The sequence below is a fragment of the Schistocerca nitens genome, chromosome 6, assembly GCF_023898315.1.
Source record: "Schistocerca nitens isolate TAMUIC-IGC-003100 chromosome 6, iqSchNite1.1, whole genome shotgun sequence".
NCBI lineage: Eukaryota > Metazoa > Arthropoda > Insecta > Orthoptera > Acrididae > Schistocerca > Schistocerca nitens.
Window position 1 is genome coordinate 487,331,332 of NC_064619.1, and position 20,738 is coordinate 487,352,069.

Consider the following 20,738-nt stretch of genomic DNA (forward strand, 5'->3'; position numbering starts at 1 on the left):
TTACGGTAAAGACTTTTATGAGCTCCAGTGATCAACAAACTCATCCATCCATCAGTGACATTCGTTGCTGCCGGTATTATATATCCGATTACGATGCGAAAGAGCAGCATGCTAACCACATGCTCCTCCATACAGTGACATCTATCGTCTGACGATGACGAGGCGGTCGATCGGTACCTTTGGCACTTCAGAGGAGTGGTTGGACGGAGTTAGGTAGTTAGGTGGTATTTTATATAATCGTCACAATCATCACTCGGGCAGAGATGCCTATATAAGACGTGTTATTTACAATGACGTGTCACATGGGATGTTTATAGCGAACCAAATATTCATTTACAGTAATTCGTGACAGTTTGCAATATCTGCTGTTCATGTTATGTACAATCAGGTAGCTCTCAGACTTTACTGCTTTGCATGTTACGTCACCAGTGATGAAACGTGACGTGGCTCACCTGTACAGTACCCCGAACAGCGACCAAGTTCTCCAGTCGCTGACCCTCTTCTTTCTCCCCTCCCAAACACCGGGAGAAAAACTTCTTCATGCGTCGGAACATTGCTGTAACGATAACAAACAGCACGTTAGACATGACCAGACCGTGTCTACGAGTACGTTTTGCAGCAGTGTCCCACAACTAGATCACAAGAAAAACCTGGGACCGTGCCGATATGTCTGTAACCGTATGTTTAGTAATAAAAGCAGCTGCTTGTATCAAAAACGACATGTACAGTCTATATAATATATGACGAGAATACGATTTTTACGGCTATCCATATTGCCGAGTCAATGTATTCTCTCAAGGATGCACTGTTCCTTCTTTGTGTCAGTCATGAAAAACCCTAAATCTAAACTACACTTCATCGTCATATGAGCTAAACAGTAACATGCAAGACGTAATAGCTGTGTTTATGATTGAAATTTACCCAGCCGTTTCTACATGAAGAAAACACAAAAATAGCTCATAAACAGCTAATACGTTAAACATTCGACAGTGCTCCAAGATTTTAATTGTACTTCCTTAAGTGACAGGAAAACATAATGTTTTTCCTACACTGCCATGTCAACTCAGTATTACACAGCTGGAGCCTGTTTACGACTTTTCTTTTTCACCGACGGCAGAAAATAACAGCACGAACCAACGATAAGCCATACCGCCTCTATGTGTAATCGAAAAGGAGAGAGATAGATGACACCATTCTCATTGTGAAACTAAGCTATAAATTTAAGAATATATCATTCCAGCACTTGAACGTTGACAAAAACTCAGTGAGGATATCTGTCTCTACAAGTCAAGCATCATCGGAAGTTTCTGAAGTTGCATTACGTATTGAAACAATGTACTGGAATGTAAGTCGAACTGTGTTTTCACATGCAGTCCCATTACTAGTAACATGTTGCGAAGCCACATCACACTACAGTTTTCTGGTACATCTCCACTAAATACATAGTCATCTAAAAGCTTATTCGATGTTCTAATTGCAGATGTATACTGAAAATAAGCAGGTGACAGATAAAGCAATGGTTCTTGCCTCTCGGCGATTACAATATATACACCTTGCTTCTGAAGCATGGCGTTCGCTTCATTCAAGGCATCTAAAGCTCCCCAAGAACTTGTTCTCGAAACACAAAATCCAACACAATAGCGACTGAATCAAAATTAAAAGTTCTTTTACTCAAGAACTCAAGGAACGAATTCGTTTCGATACTTCAGCTACTCCAGAGAGTGCGGAAGTAATTGCTACGCAATGGTCCACCACAGCTAAGCTGATTTTTGTTAGCAAACCCTGTAGTCAACATTAAGCAGCAACCTCGATAACTGCAGAGCACAACGTTGTTCTGGAATGTCGATGTCAATGGTTAAACAAGCACTGCAATGAAAATTTTCAGTAATTTGAATCTATGTAAGACGAAATAATCATGTTTTACGATTGAAAAGTATACAGCGGAGTCTAAATGTTGAAAACATCCGTACAGTTAATAAACTCCCAATTGATCTACCAGTTAACAATACTTCGAGATAGTGATTTAATGTCCAACAATACTTCGAGATAGTGCTTTAATGACCATAAGCAACAGGAAAGTAATACTCTCATAATAAGGTGCCAGGTCAACTCAGTATAAATCTACACAGTTATAACCAGTTTCCAACGTGTGTTCTTCTTCGCAGACGAAAGATAATTCTAGCAGTATAACCCTACAATGATCATTAGCAATATGCCGGTGTAATCGACGAGACAGAAAGATCGGTTACACCGTTTTCATTGTGAAAGTAAAAATTAAAGTAAATAGAGACCGCTCCGAGTCTACCACAACCACAGATAACATTTAATAACAGTCCGATTGTATTCTTGGAGAAGACGATCACAAGATAGACTATTACGGTCGAAAACAAACATAAAAAATCTTTTGTAGAGGAGATGTTGTGCAGCTTTAATGAATGTTAACAACTGTATTGTGCAATGGACAGCTACAACGGTACGTTTCATTAGAGACCATAGGGTGGTGCGGTTTCGGGCTCCGCTACTCACAGCAGGCGGCTACACGGGTAACAGGGGTTGTGTGGCGTGGACTGGGCAGTTTTTTAGGTTAAATGGCCTGTGGCAAGTACAGAAAGGGCGACAGACTCAAGGGTGCGGGGCAAAATCAGGACATGCGGGGACCAAGCAGCGATCTGTATTGTAATTGTACACTGTCGAAGCTGCGTTGGTAAAGTACCGCAACTTGAAGCGGTATTAGAAAGCACCGAAGCTGGAATCGTTATAGGTACGGAAAGCTGGCTGAAGCCAGAGATAAATTCTGCCGAAATTTTTACAAAGGCACAGACGGTGTTTAGAAAGGATAGATTGCATGCAACCGGTGGTGGCGTGTTTGTCGCTGTTAGTAGTAGTTTATCCTGTAGTGAAGTAGAAGTGGATAGTTCCTGTGAATTATTACGGGTGGAGGTTACACTCAACAACCGAGCTAGGTTAATAATTGGCTCCTTTTACCGACCTCCCGACTCAGCAGCATTAGTGGCGGAACAACTGAGAGAAAATCTGGAATACATTTCACATAAATTTTCTAAGCGTGTTATAGTCTTAGGTGGAGATTTCAGGGACACTCAGATGTTTAGGATGGATGGTAGGGACGGAGCATCGAGTAACATTATATTGAGTGCACTATCCGAAAAATTACCTCGAGCAATTAAACAGAGAACCGACTCGTGGAGATAACATCTTGGACCTATTGATAACAAACAGACCCGAACTTTTCGACTCTGTAAGCGCAGAACAGGGAATCAGTGATCATAAGACCGTTGTAGCATCCCTGAATATGGAAGTAATTAGGAATATAAAAAGGGAGGAAGGTTTATCTGTTTAGCAAGAGTAATAGAAGGCAGATTTCAGACTACCTAACAGATCAAAACGAAAATTTCTCTTCCGACACTGACAATGTTGAGTGTTTATGGAAAAAGTTCAAGGCAATCGTAAAATGCGTTTAAGACAGGTACGTGCCGAGTAAACCTGTGAGGGACGGGAAAAACCAACCGTGGTTCAACAACAAAGATAGGAAACTATTGCGAAAGCAAAGAGAGCTTCACTGCAAGTTTAAACGCTACCAAAACCTCTCAGACAAACAGAAGCTAAACGATGTCAAAGTCAGCGTAAGGAGGGCTATGCGTGAAGCGTTCAGTGAATTCGAAAGTAAAATTCTGTGTACCGACTTCACAGAAAATCCTAGGAAGTTCTGGTCTTACGTTAAATCAATAAGTGGCCCGAATCCAGACACTCTGGGAGGATGATGGCATTGAAACACAGGATGACACGCTTAAAGCTGAAATACTAAACACCTTTTTCCAAAGCTGTTTCACAGAGGAAGACCGCACTGCAGTTCCTTCAATAAACCCTCGCACAAGCGAAAATATGGCTGACATCGAAACAAGTGTCCAAGGAATAGAAAAGCAACTGAAATCACTCAACAGAGGAAAGTCCACTGGACCTGACGGGATACCAATTCGATTCTACACAGGGTACGCTAAAGAACTTGTCCCCTTCTAACAGCCGTGTACCGCATGGGAAGGTTCCAAATGATTGGAAAGGAGACATAGGTAGTCCCAGTCTTCAAGAAGGGTCGTCGAGCAGATGCGCAAAACTATAGACCTAGATCTCTGACATGGATCTGTTGTAGAATTTTAGAACATATTTTTTGCTCGCGTATCATGTCATTTCTGGAAACCTAGAATCTACTCTGTAGGAATCAACACGGATTCCGGAAACAGCGATCGTGTAAGACCCAACTCGCTTTATTTGTTCATGAGACCCAGAAAATATTAGATGCTGGCTCCCAGGTAGATGCAATTTTCCTTGACTTCCGGAAGGCGTTCAATACAGTTACGCAATGTCGCCTGGTAAACAAAGTAAGAGCCTACGGAATATCAGACCAGCTTTGTGGCTGGATTGTAGAGTTTTTAGCAAACAGAACACAGCCTTTTGTTCTCAATGGAGAGACGTCTACAGACGTTAAAGTAACCTCTGGCGTGCCACAGGGGAGTGTTATGGGACCATTCCTTTTCACAATACATATAAATGACCTCGTAGATAGTGTCGGAATTTCCATGCGGCTTTCCGCGGATGATGCTGCAGTATACAGAGAAGTTGCAGCATTAGAAAGTTGTAGCGAAATGCAGGAAGATCTGCAGCGGATAGGCACTTGGTGCAGGGAGTGGCAACTGACCCTTAACATAAAAAAAATGTAATGTATTGCGAATACATAGAAAGAAGGATCCTTTATTGTATGATAATATGATAGCGGAACAAGCACTGGTAGCAGTTACTTCAGTAAAATATCTGGGAGTACGCGTGCGGAACGATTTGAAGTGGTAAGGCGGGTACCAAGTTGAGATTCATTGGGAGAGTCCTTAGAAAATGTAGTCCATCAACAAAGGAGGTGGCTTACAAACACTCGTTCGACCTATACTTGGGTATTGCTCATCAGTGTGGGATCCGTACCAGATCGGGTTCACAGAGGAGATAGAGAAGATCCAAAGAAAATAGACGCGTTTCGTCACAGGGTTATTTTGTACGCGTGGTACCGTTACGGAGATGTTTAGCAAACTCAAGTGGCAGACTCCGCAAGAGAGGCGCTCTGCATCGCTGTGTAGCTTGCTGTCCAGGTTTCGAGAGAGTACGGTATCGAATATATTGCTTCCCCCTACTTATACCTCCAGAGGAGGTCACGAATGTAAAATTAGAGAGATTCGAGCTCGCACGGAGGCTTTCCGGCAGTCGTTCTTACCGCGAACCATACGCGACTGGAACTAGAAAGCGAGGTAATGACAGTGGCATGTTAAGTGCCCTCCGCCACACACCGTTGGGTGGCTTGCGGAGTATAAATGTAGATGTAGATGTAGATGTAGATCGAATCTGGACCAGAATTAGACCATAATCGCTTCCGAAAACCGTCTCAGCTATGCATTCGCGTAATTGCAATAGTAATTATCAACCGTAGATAGCTCTACCATTGGTATTATCTGTATATACATCACATTGGGAAAGAAGTCGATGAAGTCAAATTGACATAATGGACATGACAAGTTAATATCAATGACGGAACACTGTACATCCGAAACTGCTATTCCTATTAAGCAATTTCATAGCTGAGATCTTTTTTGGACTTGTTGGCGGTCTGATCCTCGACCGAAATCGATTTTCTCTAATAAAATGGACCGTTGTAGCTGTGATTGCATAATGCATTTCTTTAAAAGACCATATAAAATGAAAGTAACGGGACTGCTGCAGGAATGAGAGAGTACTGGGCAGAAACAAACAAAAAAGGAAATGTTAATAAAGCTAAATCAATATAATAAAAAAATCGAATATTATCCTACACAAATTTCTCTAGAATGAACTCAACGAAAATATAACGAAAACACAAAATTGAAATCCAATAATTCACTTCATCTACACATATGAAATGAAGACAGGGATACCAGTCAGGCGTCCACATAACTACAATATAATAGAAAAATAACAACACAAATTCTTCCAGACTGAACAAAAAGAAAATATACCCTAAACCTATATAGCCCTAACAAAGACAGCAAAACCAAACCCATCCCCACATAACGACATAGTAGATAAATAACACACTGGCACTATTCCATAATAATCCTAAAAATTATAAACCCCAAAAAAAGAAAAAAAGAAAAAACGCACACGAAAACTCCACATAACAACGACTTAATCGAAAAATAGCACAAAAAAATTCCTCCAGAATAAACAGAACGAAAATAAATTCAAAAATTTGGTATCACACTTCAAACGAACATTAACAGGTCAAAAAGTACCATAGCACAAAAAGAATTTGTGGTGTCACCGCTAGACACCACACTTGCTAGGTGGTAACTTAAATCGGCCGCGGTCCTGTAGTACATGTCGGACCCGCGTGTCGCCACTGTGTATTCGCAAACGTAGCGCCACCACAGGGCAGGTCACAAGACACGGACTTGACCTCGCCCCAGTTGTACGGACGACATAGCTTGCGACAAGACGTATCACGTCTTCCTCTCATTTGCCGAGAGACAGATTAAATAGCCTTCAGCTAGTCCATCGCTACTACCTAGCAAGGCGCCATGTGTATCATTGCTAATTGCTTACTACTATGCAAGAGATGTATTTCAACAAGAACAAGACTACATTAAAGTTAAGTATATTAAAATCTCTCTTCTTTTCTTTATAGTTTTCATCCAGTCTCCTGTTTCAGAATTTACGCCCGTCTGCGTTAGTTTCACGTGCACCTAGCCACTCATTGTGTCGAGACCTTAGGGAATCGACACAACAATATTTTGGCGACGAGGTGTGGTGCCGCGCCCACGTTGCAGTCTTTGTGTTCTATTTGCTCTAATTTGCTTGTGTCATGGCTTCGCCGCATTCTCCAGATGTACTGTCCGAATTTTTTCGCTTGCAGAATCAGCAGACGCAGGCGTTATTGGAAGCCCTTGGACAGCTCGTCCAGGGTCAACGTGCGCTGCAAACCGATGCGGCACCCGCCGCTTCATCGCTACCGCAGCCACACAACGCTGTCGCACCGCCATTTAGGCCCTTTGAGGCCACAACCGAAAGCTGGACTGAGTGGGCCGATCAGTTCAACTTCCACCTCACTGCTTATGGAATTCAAGGTAAAGAGCGGCAGCCGTTTTTGCTTTCTTGTGTCGGTGTGTCTACCTACCGGGTGATAGTGAAATTGTTTCCCCGACGCGACGTAGCAACTCTGACCTACGAGGAAATTTTGTCGGCTTTAGATGCCTATTTCAAAGAAACAGTTAATGTTGTTGCAAAACGGTATACGTTTTTTCGTACAAAACGTACGGCCGGTCAGACTAATAGGGAGTGGGTAGCAACTTTGCAAGGACTTACTAGAGACTGCGCGTTTGCCTGTGAATGTGGCCTCCCATATTCAGATACTATGGTGCGTGATGCAATTGCACAGAACGTTTCTGATGTTCGCATAAGGGAACAGATTTTGAAACTAGTTAATCCCTCCCTGCAACAAGTGATAGACATATTGGACAGGCAAGACACACTTGACTTTGCTCAGGCATCATTTGAAACTTCGCCAGCAGTGTGTCACGTTAATCGGCCCGCCCGGCCCGCTGCACGGGACGCTAAGCGGCCCTCGCGCCCGACTTCGCTGCGGCCGCCTAGCTTGCAACCACGTGCGCCGCGTCAGCAAGCAAATGCAGTGAAATCTTGCCCGCGGTGTGCAACTAGACATTCGCGTGAAAATTGCCCGTCACGCCAAGCTGTTTGCTTTTACTGTCAAAAGAAAGGACATGTACAAAGTGTTTGCCAGAAAAAGCTTAGATCAGACAATCGCAATAATTCCAGGCCTTTTGCTTCGCGCCGGAATCGAACCCAGGACAATCAGGATCGTGGACCTTCACCCATGGACATCCATGTGGTTCATTCCCACCCGTCCAGTGACACTTTAGCTAACAGTGACTGTGTTCGTCCCACCCAACGTGTGCGTCGACGTCGCCGGAAATCCCGTAAAGTTGCAAGTGCTTCTGGACCTGTATCAGTTCAAATTGCACGAGACAGTCGCTCTTGTCGTCAACAAGACAATAAACTTTTTGTGGACTTAGACTTTGCAGGAAACGTGATACCATTCCAGCTCGATACCGGAGCTGCAGTTTCATTGCTCAATCACGACACGTACAAACAGCTGGGCGCACCGCCATTGCGTGCCGCAAATGTTACGTTAACTAGTTACTCAGGACAGCATATACCTGTGTTAGGACAGTGCAGCCTTCTTGCAACATACAAGGGACAGACAAAACTTGTGTCATTTTATGTTCTTCGTTCCTCTAGTGCAGTGAACTTGTTTGGTTTAGATTTGTTTCAATTGTTTAATATGTCTATTGTCAATCAGGTCCTATCAGTGAATCAGACTGTGCCTTCCGCCAGTGTTTCTAGTCTTTGTGACGAATTTGCAGACATTTTTGCACCGGGCCTTGGTTGCGCTAAGAACTATGAAGCGCATTTGGAACTGAAAGACAACGCGCAACCAAAATTTTTCAGAGCGCGCAATGTTCCCCACGCATTGCGTGATGAGGTCGCAAAAACATTAGCCGAATTAGAATCTCAAGGTGTAATTGAACGTGTGCAGGCTTCTCTCTGGGCCTCACCCTTAGTCATTTTGCCAAAACCTTCCGGAAAACTGAGACTTTGCGTGGACTTCAAGGCAACTGTGAATCCACAACTTGTGACTGCTACTTTTCCTTTGCCCCGCCCGGAAGATCTTTTTGACAAACTGTGCCCGGGAAAATATTTTTCAAAATTGGACCTAGCAGATGCGTACTTGCAGATACCTGTGGACGAAGACTCCCAGCGCGTCTTGGTGGTAAACACGCATCTTGGCTTGTATCGCTTCAAAAGACTGCCATTCGGGTGTGCATCCGCCCCTGCTTTGTTTCAGCAATATTTACAAACTATTTGTGCGTCGGTCCCTACGGCTGCGAACTATCTGGACGATATTGTAATCTCAGGAAAGACAGAAGCAGAACATTTGCAAAATCTCCGAACATTATTTCAGGTCTTGCGTCAGAATGGTCTTCGCTTGAGGAAGGACAAATGTGTGTTTTTTGCTCGTGACTTACCGTACCTGGGGCATGTCATAAATGCCCAAGGAATACATCCGAGTCCAGAGCACCTTCGTGCCATTCAGGACTTGCCGTCACCGCAGAACTTAAAACAGCTACAGAGTGTGCTGGGTAAGGTAAATTATTATCAGAGGTTTGTGCGCAATGCTTCTTCCATTTCAGCTCCGCTTCATCGCTTGCGCCGTAAAGGTGTTCCGTTCGTCTGGACGACGGAATGCGAACGCGCCTTTCGCCAGTTGAAATCGGCGTTACTTTCAAATACTTGCCTTACGCCATTCGATCCCCGAAAACCCCTTTTGTTGATGGTAGATGCATCGGATTTCGGGATCGGTGCTGTGCTTGCGCACAAGGATGGCTCGCATGATCGCCCTATTGCCTTTGCGTCCAAATTGCTCTCATCTGCGCAAAGAAATTATTCACAAATAGAGAAGGAAGCTTTGGCTCTTGTGTTTGGTGTAACAAAGTTTCACGATTTCTTGTATGGTCGTCACTTTACCATCATCACGGACCACAAGCCTTTGACATCGCTTTTTCATCCGAACACGCCTGTACCTCCACGTACAGCGCAGAAATTCATTCGCTGGTCACTTTTTCTCTCGCAGTACCGCTACGATATCTTGTATCGGTCCACTGCTAAGCACGGCAACGCTGATGCGTTGTCCCGTTTGCCTGTTGCTGAGGATAAAGCATTCGATTCTTCCGAACTTGCTTGCATGTTCATTGATTCGGAAGCCGATGACGTGGTCGCATCGTTTCCGATTGATTTTCGTCGTGTAGCTACAGCCACAGCTGCTGACCCTGTCCTTGCTACTGTTTTGCGTTTTGTTGCTACGCAATGGCCCTTGTCAAAGTCACGGATCGAGGATCCTTTGGTTCGCCGTTTTTTTGCTCACAAGGAGAGACTTTTTGTACGACGTGGTGTTTTGTTGTTGCGTTCCGATAATGATCAATCCCGAGTCGTAGTCCCACGTTCGTTACAGTCCTCTGTCTTACGGCTTCTTCACCAAGGACATTGGGGTATAGTGCGAACGAAACAACTTGCTCGACAGCACTGTACTTGGTTCGGAATCGATGCTGCGATTGCGAATATGTGCTCCTCTTGCGTGGCGTGTGCCGAACAACAATCCGCACCGCCGCGGAAATTCTTTGCATGGCCGAAAGCCACTTCCCCTTGGCAACGCTTGCACATCGATTTTGCTGGTCCATTCTGGAATGCTCGATGGTTGGTTGTGGTCGATGCTTTCAGTAATTTTCCTTTTGTTGTCCGGATGTCTTCCACGACGTCTTCTGCCACCATCCAAGCCTTGTCTGCTATCTTTTGCATTGAAGGTCTTCCGCAGACTATTGTTTCCGACAATGGCCCACAATTCATGTCCGCAGAATTTCAGTCATTCTGCAAGGCCAATGGTATTCGACATCTGACGTCCGCGCCGTTTTCGCCTCAGTCAAACGGTGCCGCTGAACGATTGGTCCGGACTTTCAAGTCGCAGATGTTGAAGTTGAAAGAGTCGCATTCTCGGGAGGACGCTTTGTTGCTCTTTTTGTCCTCATATCGCTCTCAGCCCCGCGATGGTCGCTCGCCGGCTGAATTGCTCCATGGTCGTCCTCATCGAACACTGATGTCTTTGCTGCATCCGCCACATCAGGTTCCTGTGCAGCGGCAGACTCCTGCTTTTGCTCCTGGCGACGTTGTCTATTATCGCAACTATCGCGGTTCACAGCGTTGGCTCGCAGGGCGCATTCTTCGCTGCCTCGGCCGCGCGATGTATTTGGTTTTGGGGGCCTCTGGTGAGGTGCGTCGGCATCTCAATCAGCTGCGCCTCTGTCGTCGCCTGGGTTCTGCCGCTCCCCGTCTGCTTTCAGCGACGGAGCCGTCGGGTCAGCGCCCTGGGGACCCATCTACTGGCTCGCCTCATCCCCAGGTGTTACCGACGATGCCTTCCATTTTGCCTCATGGCGTCGCGCCGCCGCAGCCGCCGCCGGCGCCGCCAGCAGCGGACGCTTCGCTGCAGCCGCCTCGCGCCTCCCTGGGTCACGCGCCGCCGCTTGCTTCCCGTGACCAGCCGTCCTCCGCCATGGACCTCTTGCCCGCTCCGGACCAGATGTCGTCTTCGCCCGTCGGGTGCTCCGACCACATGGAGGTCGACCCTTCTGTCTCATTACGTGCGCAAACACCTCATGTTGACGTGCACCCTGGACTAGGTTTGCAGGCGTTTCCTAGCTCCCCTCGGACCGAATGGCCGGGTGCGGGTGGCACAGCCTCGCCTGTTGTTAGGCTCCCCACCTCATCGCATACGTCAACATGGGGTCCTCCCCACGGCGGGCGGAAGCCTTATCTCACGACCGTTCGCCGATTTGCGGGGGAGGAATGTGGTGTCACCGCTAGACACCACACTTGCTAGGTGGTAACTTAAATCGGCCGCGGTCCTGTAGTACATGTCGGACCCGCGTGTCGCCACTGTGTATTCGCAAACGTAGCGCCACCACAGGGCAGGTCACAAGACACGGACTTGACCTCGCCCCAGTTGTACGGACGACATAGCTTGTGACAAGACGTATCACGTCTTCCTCTCATTTGCCGAGAGACAGATTAAATAGCCTTCAGCTAGTCCATCGCTACTACCTAGCAAGGCGCCATGTGTATCATTGCTAATTGCTTACTACTATGCAAGAGATGTATTTCAACAAGAACAAGACTACATTAAAGTTAAGTATATTAAAATCTCTCTTCTTTTCTTTATAGTTTTCATCCAGTCTCCTGTTTCAGAATTTACGCCCGTCTGCGTTAGTTTCACGTGCACCTAGCCACTCATTGTGTCGAGACCTTAGGGAATCGACACAACAATATTATACACCAAAAGCGCGAGTCACTGGTAACAACAATATGAACCCTACAAAACAGTCAATTTCTATATGCTACACCGCAGCGACGTCACATCCGAAAAAAAGCAGCCAACTATTAATAAGTTAAAAAAGTATGACTAACATTACTATTCGTCCCTCTCACGATCATTTCAGCAATGTACTTAGGTTCACGGCTAACGTCACCGTAGACAATTCTCCCATATTACAAAAAGAGCTAAAGAATTGCAACAATCAACATTATAATAATTATCATTAACCACGTCACTCACAAAAATTTATCTTTTGCTCTTACGGTGCTACCTATTCTCACCCTCGGGAATCATGTGAAATACAGAAAGAATCAGTTAAATATTTGTCAGAAAAAAGGAAACAAAAATCGATACAAGTTTCTCCATCGACATATAACCTGTGGCGTCAAGTTACCCCCATCCCCCCAACATACAACACCATCATATATCACGAGATATTTTGAATAAACAGCATATTTTACAAACTTTGTAAATTACAGCACTAACTAACACAAACATACGAGGTGCGGCTAGAAAAAAATCGGACTGATGCTGGAAAAAACATTTATTTATAATTATTTACAATTTCATGTTATCTCCTTCAATGTACTCTCCTCCTCGGTCTCTACACCACTCCATACGAATTTTCCACTGTTCATAGCAATGCTGCAGATCATTTTCGGTAAGTCCATACATTACTTCCGTCGCTTTTTCTTTTACTGCTTCAACAGTCTCAAATCTAGTTCCTTTCAAAGCTGACTTGACTTTAGGGAAAAGAAAAAAGTCACAGGGGGCCAAATCAGGTGAGTAGGGTGGATGATCTAAGATGGGAATCTTGTGTTTTGCCAAAAACGTCTTCACTGACAACGCACTGTGAGCTGGGGCATTGTCTCGGTGAAGGATCCATGACTTTTTTCTCCACAAATCGTTCCGTTTTCTCCGTACTCGCTCACGTAGGGTAGCCAGGACGCTAATGTAGTAATGTTGATTCACTGTTTGTCCCTCTGGTACCCAATCAATGTGCACAATCCCTTTGATGTCAAAAAAAAACAATCATCATTGCCTTGAATTTCGATTTTGACATTCGTGCTTTTTTTTTTTTGTCGTGGAGAACCAGGAGTTTTCCAATGCATCGATTGGCGTTTAGTTTCGGGATCGTAAGTAAAAAACCACGATTCATCGCAAGTAATAACATTTTGTAAGAAGGTGGGATCACTTTCAATGTTTTCCAGGATGTCAGAACAAATCATTCTTCGGCGTTCCTTCTGTTCAATTGTGAGACACTTTGGAACCATTTTTGAACACACTTTGTTAATGTTGAAACTTTCATGAAGAATCTGCCTAACACTTTCCTTGTCAACTCCTGTTAACTCAGACACTGCTCTGATTGTTAAACGGCGATCTTGTCGAACAAGTTTACCGATTTTTTCAATGTTTGCATCAGTTTTTGCTGACAATGGTCTGCTAGTGCGAGTGTCATCACTGGTGTCTTCGCGGCCATCTTTAAATCGTTTAAACCACTCAAACACTTGTGTTCGCGATAAACAATCATCGCCGTACACTTGTAACATTACAAACGTTTCACTTGCAGATTTTCCTAGTTTGAAACAAATTTTGATGTTAACACGCTGTTCTTTCTGTACACTCAACATTTTCCGACGCACAGACAAAACGTCAACTAGTTAAAACAGACGCCACGGGCAGACTGAGTGCAGGAGGCAGATGAAACTCAAGCAGTAGGCGGAGCGAGAGTCACGTGACAGGCCACGCGACTTTCATCCTTATTGCATTCGTTTTATTGTTTCACCAGTACTAGTCCGGTTTTTTTCTAGCCACACCTCGTAGATAGTATTTAATAACAGAGCAATAACACGCTCTGCAACGTAAAGTAATGACGTCGAGAGGACGTCATGGGTGAAACCAGAACGGATAGAATATGAAAGAGCACTTGACATTGTTGTAATTGTTAAACTAAGCTGTTAATTTGAGAATACATGACGAAAGCACATGAACTTAAAAAAATTAAGTATGGAGGTCTAACTCGGCAAGTAACCACCTGACGTTTGAAACTCCATTAAAAATTAAAACGAAGTGCTATTTCACGTTATATACTGTTAAGAACTTCATATTCTGTAATCACACTACACTCCACCAAATGCTTCAATTTTGCAGTACTTCTCCATCAAATACACAGTCATTTATTAGCTTTTACGATATTCTAACTCGAGATGATTGTGTATATAAAAAAATTTGCAACGTTAAATCAATGGCTCATGCCTAATGCGGATACGATGTACCTCGCCTCTGAAGTTGGGCGTTCGCTTTGCTGAAAGCTTCTAAAGCTCGTCAAGAACTTTAAAATGTTTCGCTAGATGTGCTCGAAACACAAAATACAACACTGCAACACTTAATTCACAACAGAAGCTGCGTACATTCAATAACTCGTGGAACGAATTCGTATGAATACTTCGAGTACTCCAGAGAATACGGAAGTAATAGCCAGGCAACGGTCCTCAACGGTTTAAGTGACATGGCATTGTTGTTAGCATACACTATGATCAACATTAAGTAGCAACCCCGGTAACTACAAAGCACATCATTATATAGGGACGTCGATATCGATGGTTAAATAAGAACAGCAATTAAATTTTAAACGATTTAAATCTGTGAAAAACGAAATAACCAAGTTTTGAGACCGAAAGATATCCAGAAGTATCTAAATAATGAAAACGCCCGAATAGCCTATAGATTCCCGATGGAATTATTAGTTAGCAGTTGGAGGTGCGTGAGAAAAGTAATGAGACTGACAACACTCCGAGGGGTCTGGCCGCGCTGTGCTGTTCTACTGGTGTAGAACGGTTTTTTATTTAGAGCAATGTTACGCCATCAAGTGTTAAACTTGGGGCACAAGCGAGAGTGATCTTTTCAAAATTGAAACAAGCCTATGGGGAATATTTCTTATCAATAGTCCAAGTTTCTGTGTGGCACATATCATTTCTGGAAGGCCGAGAACACGTTGAAGATGAACCTCGTTCAGGGTACACCTTCACCTCATTAAAACGACAAAAACGTCGAATGTATGCGTTCTCTTCTGAGATCGCAACGGCGTGTAACAGTAAAGATGATGAATGATATGGTTAAACATTTTCAGCATGCATCAAATTTGCATCGAAGTTTTGCACGTGCGAAAGATTTATGCCGAACGGTGCCAAAAAAACTCACAACAGAACAGGAGGACAATGGAAGAAACGTGTGCGTTGACCTCTTGAGAGGATTGCCCATGTTCACGAATGGTTCAGTTGTGTAATCACGGGTTATGAATCCATGATTTCTGAGTACGGTCCTGAGACCAAGTGGCAAAGTGAGTAGAGGAACCCTGAGGAATCTCTTCGACTGAAATAAGCTCGAATCATCAAGACAAAGCCCGAAGCAAAACTGATTTGTTGTTTTGACAGATTTTCTTTTTTCCATATAGAATTTGTTCATCCAGGACAAACCGTCAAACAGCTGTGTTACAACGATGTCCTGGAAAAGATCAGGAAAGAGGTGAATCGAGTGAGATCAGACACTGCAGATTGGATGTTGCATCATGATAACGCACCATGCCACATGGCCACATCCATCACGCATTTTTTGACTTCATAAGGCATTCCTGTTGTTCCACAGTCCCCGCTCCTCCTATTCACAGAAACTTGGTAATTGTGACTTGCTTCTTTTTCCAAAATTGGAAAATGTCTTAAAAGGATGTCATTTTGGGAGTCTGGAGAACATTTAAGAGTATGTGACCGACATAGCAAAGGCCCTACCAGTTGAAGGCTTTCTACGCTTCTACCGATACCGGGGAACAACGACTTCGCCGTCCTATAGCTGCCGAACGGGACTACTTCACAGGGCACATTATTGTCGTTTGAAGGAAATAATACCTTGGTATATTAGAAATCAGTCTCATTGCTTTCCTCACACGCCTCCTACTCCAAGATATTCATTCACGTATCTTGAGTAACAGAGGAGAGAAACTCTTTTGTTATGCTACCAGCTTTGCTCGATACGATGCAGTGCACTTGACACGAGTTCCAAAATAAATTTATCTTCACACACGGAAACAAATTACAGCAGCACTAATCTCCAACATCGCAGGGAGTACGTGTGAGTAATCCACAAGAGAGAGAGATTGGTTACACCGTCATCATTGTGGAACTAAGCAATTAATTTGAGAATACATGATGCATGGGCACGAACTTCGCCAAAAACAAGTACAGAAATCTGCCTCTACAAGGAAACATCCAACCTTTGAAACTGCATAAAAAAGTAAAACAATGTTCTATTTCACGTTGCATACCGTTAATAACGGCATGTTCTGAAATGATACTACACTCTAGCACCCGCATCAATTTTCCAGTACTTCTCCGCTATATACTCAGCCATTTACAAGCTTATACGATATTCTAACTGCAAATGATCCTGTATGATAAATAAATAGGTGGTAGTTAAATCAACGGCCCATACCTCTTGCAGCACAACGCACCTCGCCTCTGAAGCTTTGCGTTCGCTTTGCTGAAAGCTTCTAAAGCTCCCCAAGAACTTTAAAATGTTTCGCTAGATGTGCTCGAAACACAAAATGCAACACTGCAATACTTAATTCACAACTGAAGCTCCTTACACTCAATAACTCTCAGAACGAATTCGTATGGATACTTCGAGTACTCCAGAGAATACGGAAGTAATTGCTAGGCAACGGTCCACAACGGTTTACGTGAGATGGCATTGTTGTTAACATACCCGTGATCCGCCCCTGGTAGCTGAGTGGTCAGCGCGACGAAAGTCATACCGAAAGACTCGAATTCGGTTCCCGGCTGTGTCGGGAGATTTTCTCCGCTCAGAGACTGGGTGTTGCGTTGCCCTTATCAACGTTATTTCATCCCCATGGACACGCAAATCGCCGAAGTGGCGTCAACTCAAAAGACTTGCACCAGGCGAACGGTCTACACGACGGGAGGCCTTAGTCACACGGCATCTCAATTTTATCGGTAAACCGGAATCCCAGTAAAGCAATAACGATTAGCAACGTGGATATAAATACCACTGAAATAAAATATTATATAAGTCAATTGTACATTTCAGCTACCGAATTATTTTTCAGCAGCAGCTAGGAAAGACATGTTTTATCTGTAAACGATTCGGTGAAGCCGGCCAGAGTGGTCGAGTGGTTCTAGGCGCTACAGGCTGGAACCGCGCGGCCGCTACGGTCGCAGGTTCGAATCCTGCCTCAGGGCATGGATGTGTGTGATGTCCTTAGGTTAGTTATGTTTAATTAGTTCTAGGTTCTAGGCGACTGATGACCTAAGAAGTTAAGTCACATAATGCTCAGAGCCATGTTTACTTTTCAGCTTCTCGTAGAATAACATCGAAGCATAACGACGTCGAATGCTGATGCCCTCGATCCCGCTTGTAGTCATGTGTTGATATGTTTTTGTCAAGCGTAAAAATTGATTCCTTCAGCGCATGTGACTTCCACCTGACTTCGACGTCCGTTTCTGTGATTCCACTAACGTGTTTCCCAGTGTAGCGATTTCCTATATTGAAACCTGGTTGTCAAGGGAAGGCAGGATTCGGTTACGATTGTGGACGTGGCCGTAATCAGTTACTATTGGTTGCCTTTAACAGTTACACACATTTATTTTTGAAGAAGTAATTCCAGACTCAACAACAAATTAAAAAATACCACGCTTTATTAATGAAGGAATAAACGACTGTGTAAATAATAGTGTTTTCAGTGCGTTACAATTTAGCAAATCATCATAAAGTACAGATACTGATAACGTTTAAAAAGAAAAAAACAAGCCACTGTGATCACGACTGAAGGCCTTACACGCCAAGAATGACAGTACATTAAGAATGTTTAAGAACTCACTGCAATTACAACTGAAAGGTATTGAAATATTAAAAGTAAGTGCCCACAAACACAGTAGAAGGCATCAGACGCCAGGAATGGCAGAAAATAAGGTTTTGTGGCTTTCTGCTAAAATCGAAATATCGAATTATTTTTTCAAAGCAAATGACCACAATCATGGCTGAAGGCCTTACACGCCAGGAACGGCAATTATATAAAAAATTTAGAACCCTTCTGTAAAACAGCAACTATAAGCAAAGGTTAATTAAAAGAAGCAAGCAACTGACCACCAAACAGGTGAAATAAGATGATGGTAATTTTGTAACACAACCCTTACACTGCTAGATTTATTCCAGAACTCGGATGGAACTATTAACTAGACATACATAACGTTTTAATGTAGGCATTACAAGGTATGTTAAATAAATAATACAATAATAAAACACCAGTCATAGACGATGCTCGAGGAATCGACCTCTGAGAAGGTCCGGCAACAAACACTTTCGCGTGCGATGAGATAAGCAGCCAAGAGTTGCATTCACTTCACGAGATGGTAACTCAGACTAGTGGCAGTCTAACGAATGACTAATAATAATCTTGCTGAATGTACCTGACGCCCAATAAACCAAATGCAAGAATTGAACAACACGCCAAAGCCGGAACCGGCGGAGTGCACTACGCCCTCAGAATACTGTGCTCAGAGCGCCCAGAACGAGAAAGGAAACAGTGCCACCAGAGTAGAAACACAAACGGCCTACAATCAAGAAATCTGTCAAAACTACACACCTTACGGACAGCAGCGGCAGGGCAAGGAAACTTACACTGTTGTTACATACACTAACCCCCAGTGGTCCAACGAAAACATTCATATTTAATTACGTACTACACGAATATGTAATAAAAAATGAGGATTCCTATTTAAAAAAAAACGCAGTTGATATCTGTTTGGCCTATTGCAGCGCCATTTAGCGGGCCAACCAGAGCGCCATCTGGTTTCCCCTTTCAACCTAGACAAGGTTCGTTCTTTGTAGTTTCTTTCGTTTGACGCTTTTTTCGTAATATATTTGACCCGGTCACGATCAATTGACCACCGTGTATATTTTAATTGATGTTCTCCTGAAAAGAATCATTTTAAAAGGCGAACTTCCAACTAAGCTAGGGTGGGTTTGAGAACAGAGGCCAAACATGCTGCTTTGAAAGGTACTCATGCGTTCTGGAACTTTTCCTTGAATTCCCAGGCGGAAGGATATTAGCTGGAAGGTAAGATGCTGCGTAGATTCTCCGTAACGTCACCAATGTGAAGTCGAGGCAGGTGTGGAGGCAGTGGAGCGAGGAAGTCTGCTTGTTACCGAGTCCTGGCTGCTGTTTCGACGTCCTAGGCCACCAACCTCAGGTTAAGCGACATCAGATCACAGCTGGAGCTTTTCGCAGCAGCTGGCGTCATACTAAATTACCCACGCAGCTGATGCAAATCGTAACTATAGGTACTTGTCGTTAGATAAGAATAGAAAAGTCTACATTTCAACAACATTGGTTAGTAGCATTATGTTACAGTGTGTTAAGCAGAAAATCTCCTGCTCACTCTCCATTGCCACCACACGCCTACCGTCATGTCACTCAGTTAGCCTTTCAAAGCAGACGTTCTACAATACAGTACCGTGCAGTGGAGAGCTTCACTCTAATCACTTATATATATTTCACTTTGGAAAGCAACAAATAATTTTTAATATTATCAGTGTTAGACGATCTGTTTCAGTAACTGACTGATTAGCAGTGTACACACTCTTTTCAATCTAGTCGTTCTCCTCAGAGCGAGGGAATAAAATTACGCTAAACAAAAGTTCCCTATTTTAGATAAAATAACACAATGGGATTATGTGTTGGATAATACTCTGAGAAGTATAAATAAAAATTTTATTCCGTATCTTCTTTTTCCTAAAAATATTAAATCTGTCGTACAAGATGTACTGTTTTTTTTTTTTTTAAATCTTATGGGACTTAACAGCTGAGGTCATCAGTCCCTAAGCTTACACACTACTTAAGCTAAATTATCCTAAGGACAAACACACACATCCATGCCCGAGGGGGGACTCGAACCTCCGCCGAGACCAGGGTCTTCAGTCTGAAGATTAATTTGATGCTGCTCTTCCCACTACTCTCACATAGCTGCAAAACTACTGTAAACCATATCCAGAAAAACCTGTTGTTGTCTCAGGAAGGGTCCTATCAACCAATCCCAGATATATCCTGGTATAAAACATGTGGAAACAAAATACATTATCTGCCGCCTAAAAGGACAATATTTTTTTTGTCCATTACTTTTATCCTGCTTATTACACCATCATTGAAACAGACGACAGCATCCATGGCACCAATTTTGAGTACTGTCCATACAACAAACACTGTTTTTGGTACTCGTTGCCACACGCAGATGTTGAAACTCTCATTAGGGTGTTGCGTAAGGCCATGTAGACACTTGATGAGTAATATTTTATCTGAAAGGTCCCTACATACTGGCTTTATTGTTTCCATGACTTTGGCAGGCAAGAAACGTATATGCTGCTATTCCTTGCCTGTCTCATGCGTGTGGCTGTTGTGCAGACATTTGCTCAAAGAGCGTTTAAGACCAAATCAACAACTGGAAAGTAGATAAAAAATACATTTTTTGAAACGGGATAAAATTGTCTTTTAGATGGTGACAATAATTGTTTTCGAAAATTTCAGACAGGTCCAGGTCCAATTAACAATTCGAGATATCAAGTACACTTTTTAAGAAATTAAAGAAAATACGAGGCAACAAGAAGGAATTATACCAATGGCACAGAAATCAGTAGATGT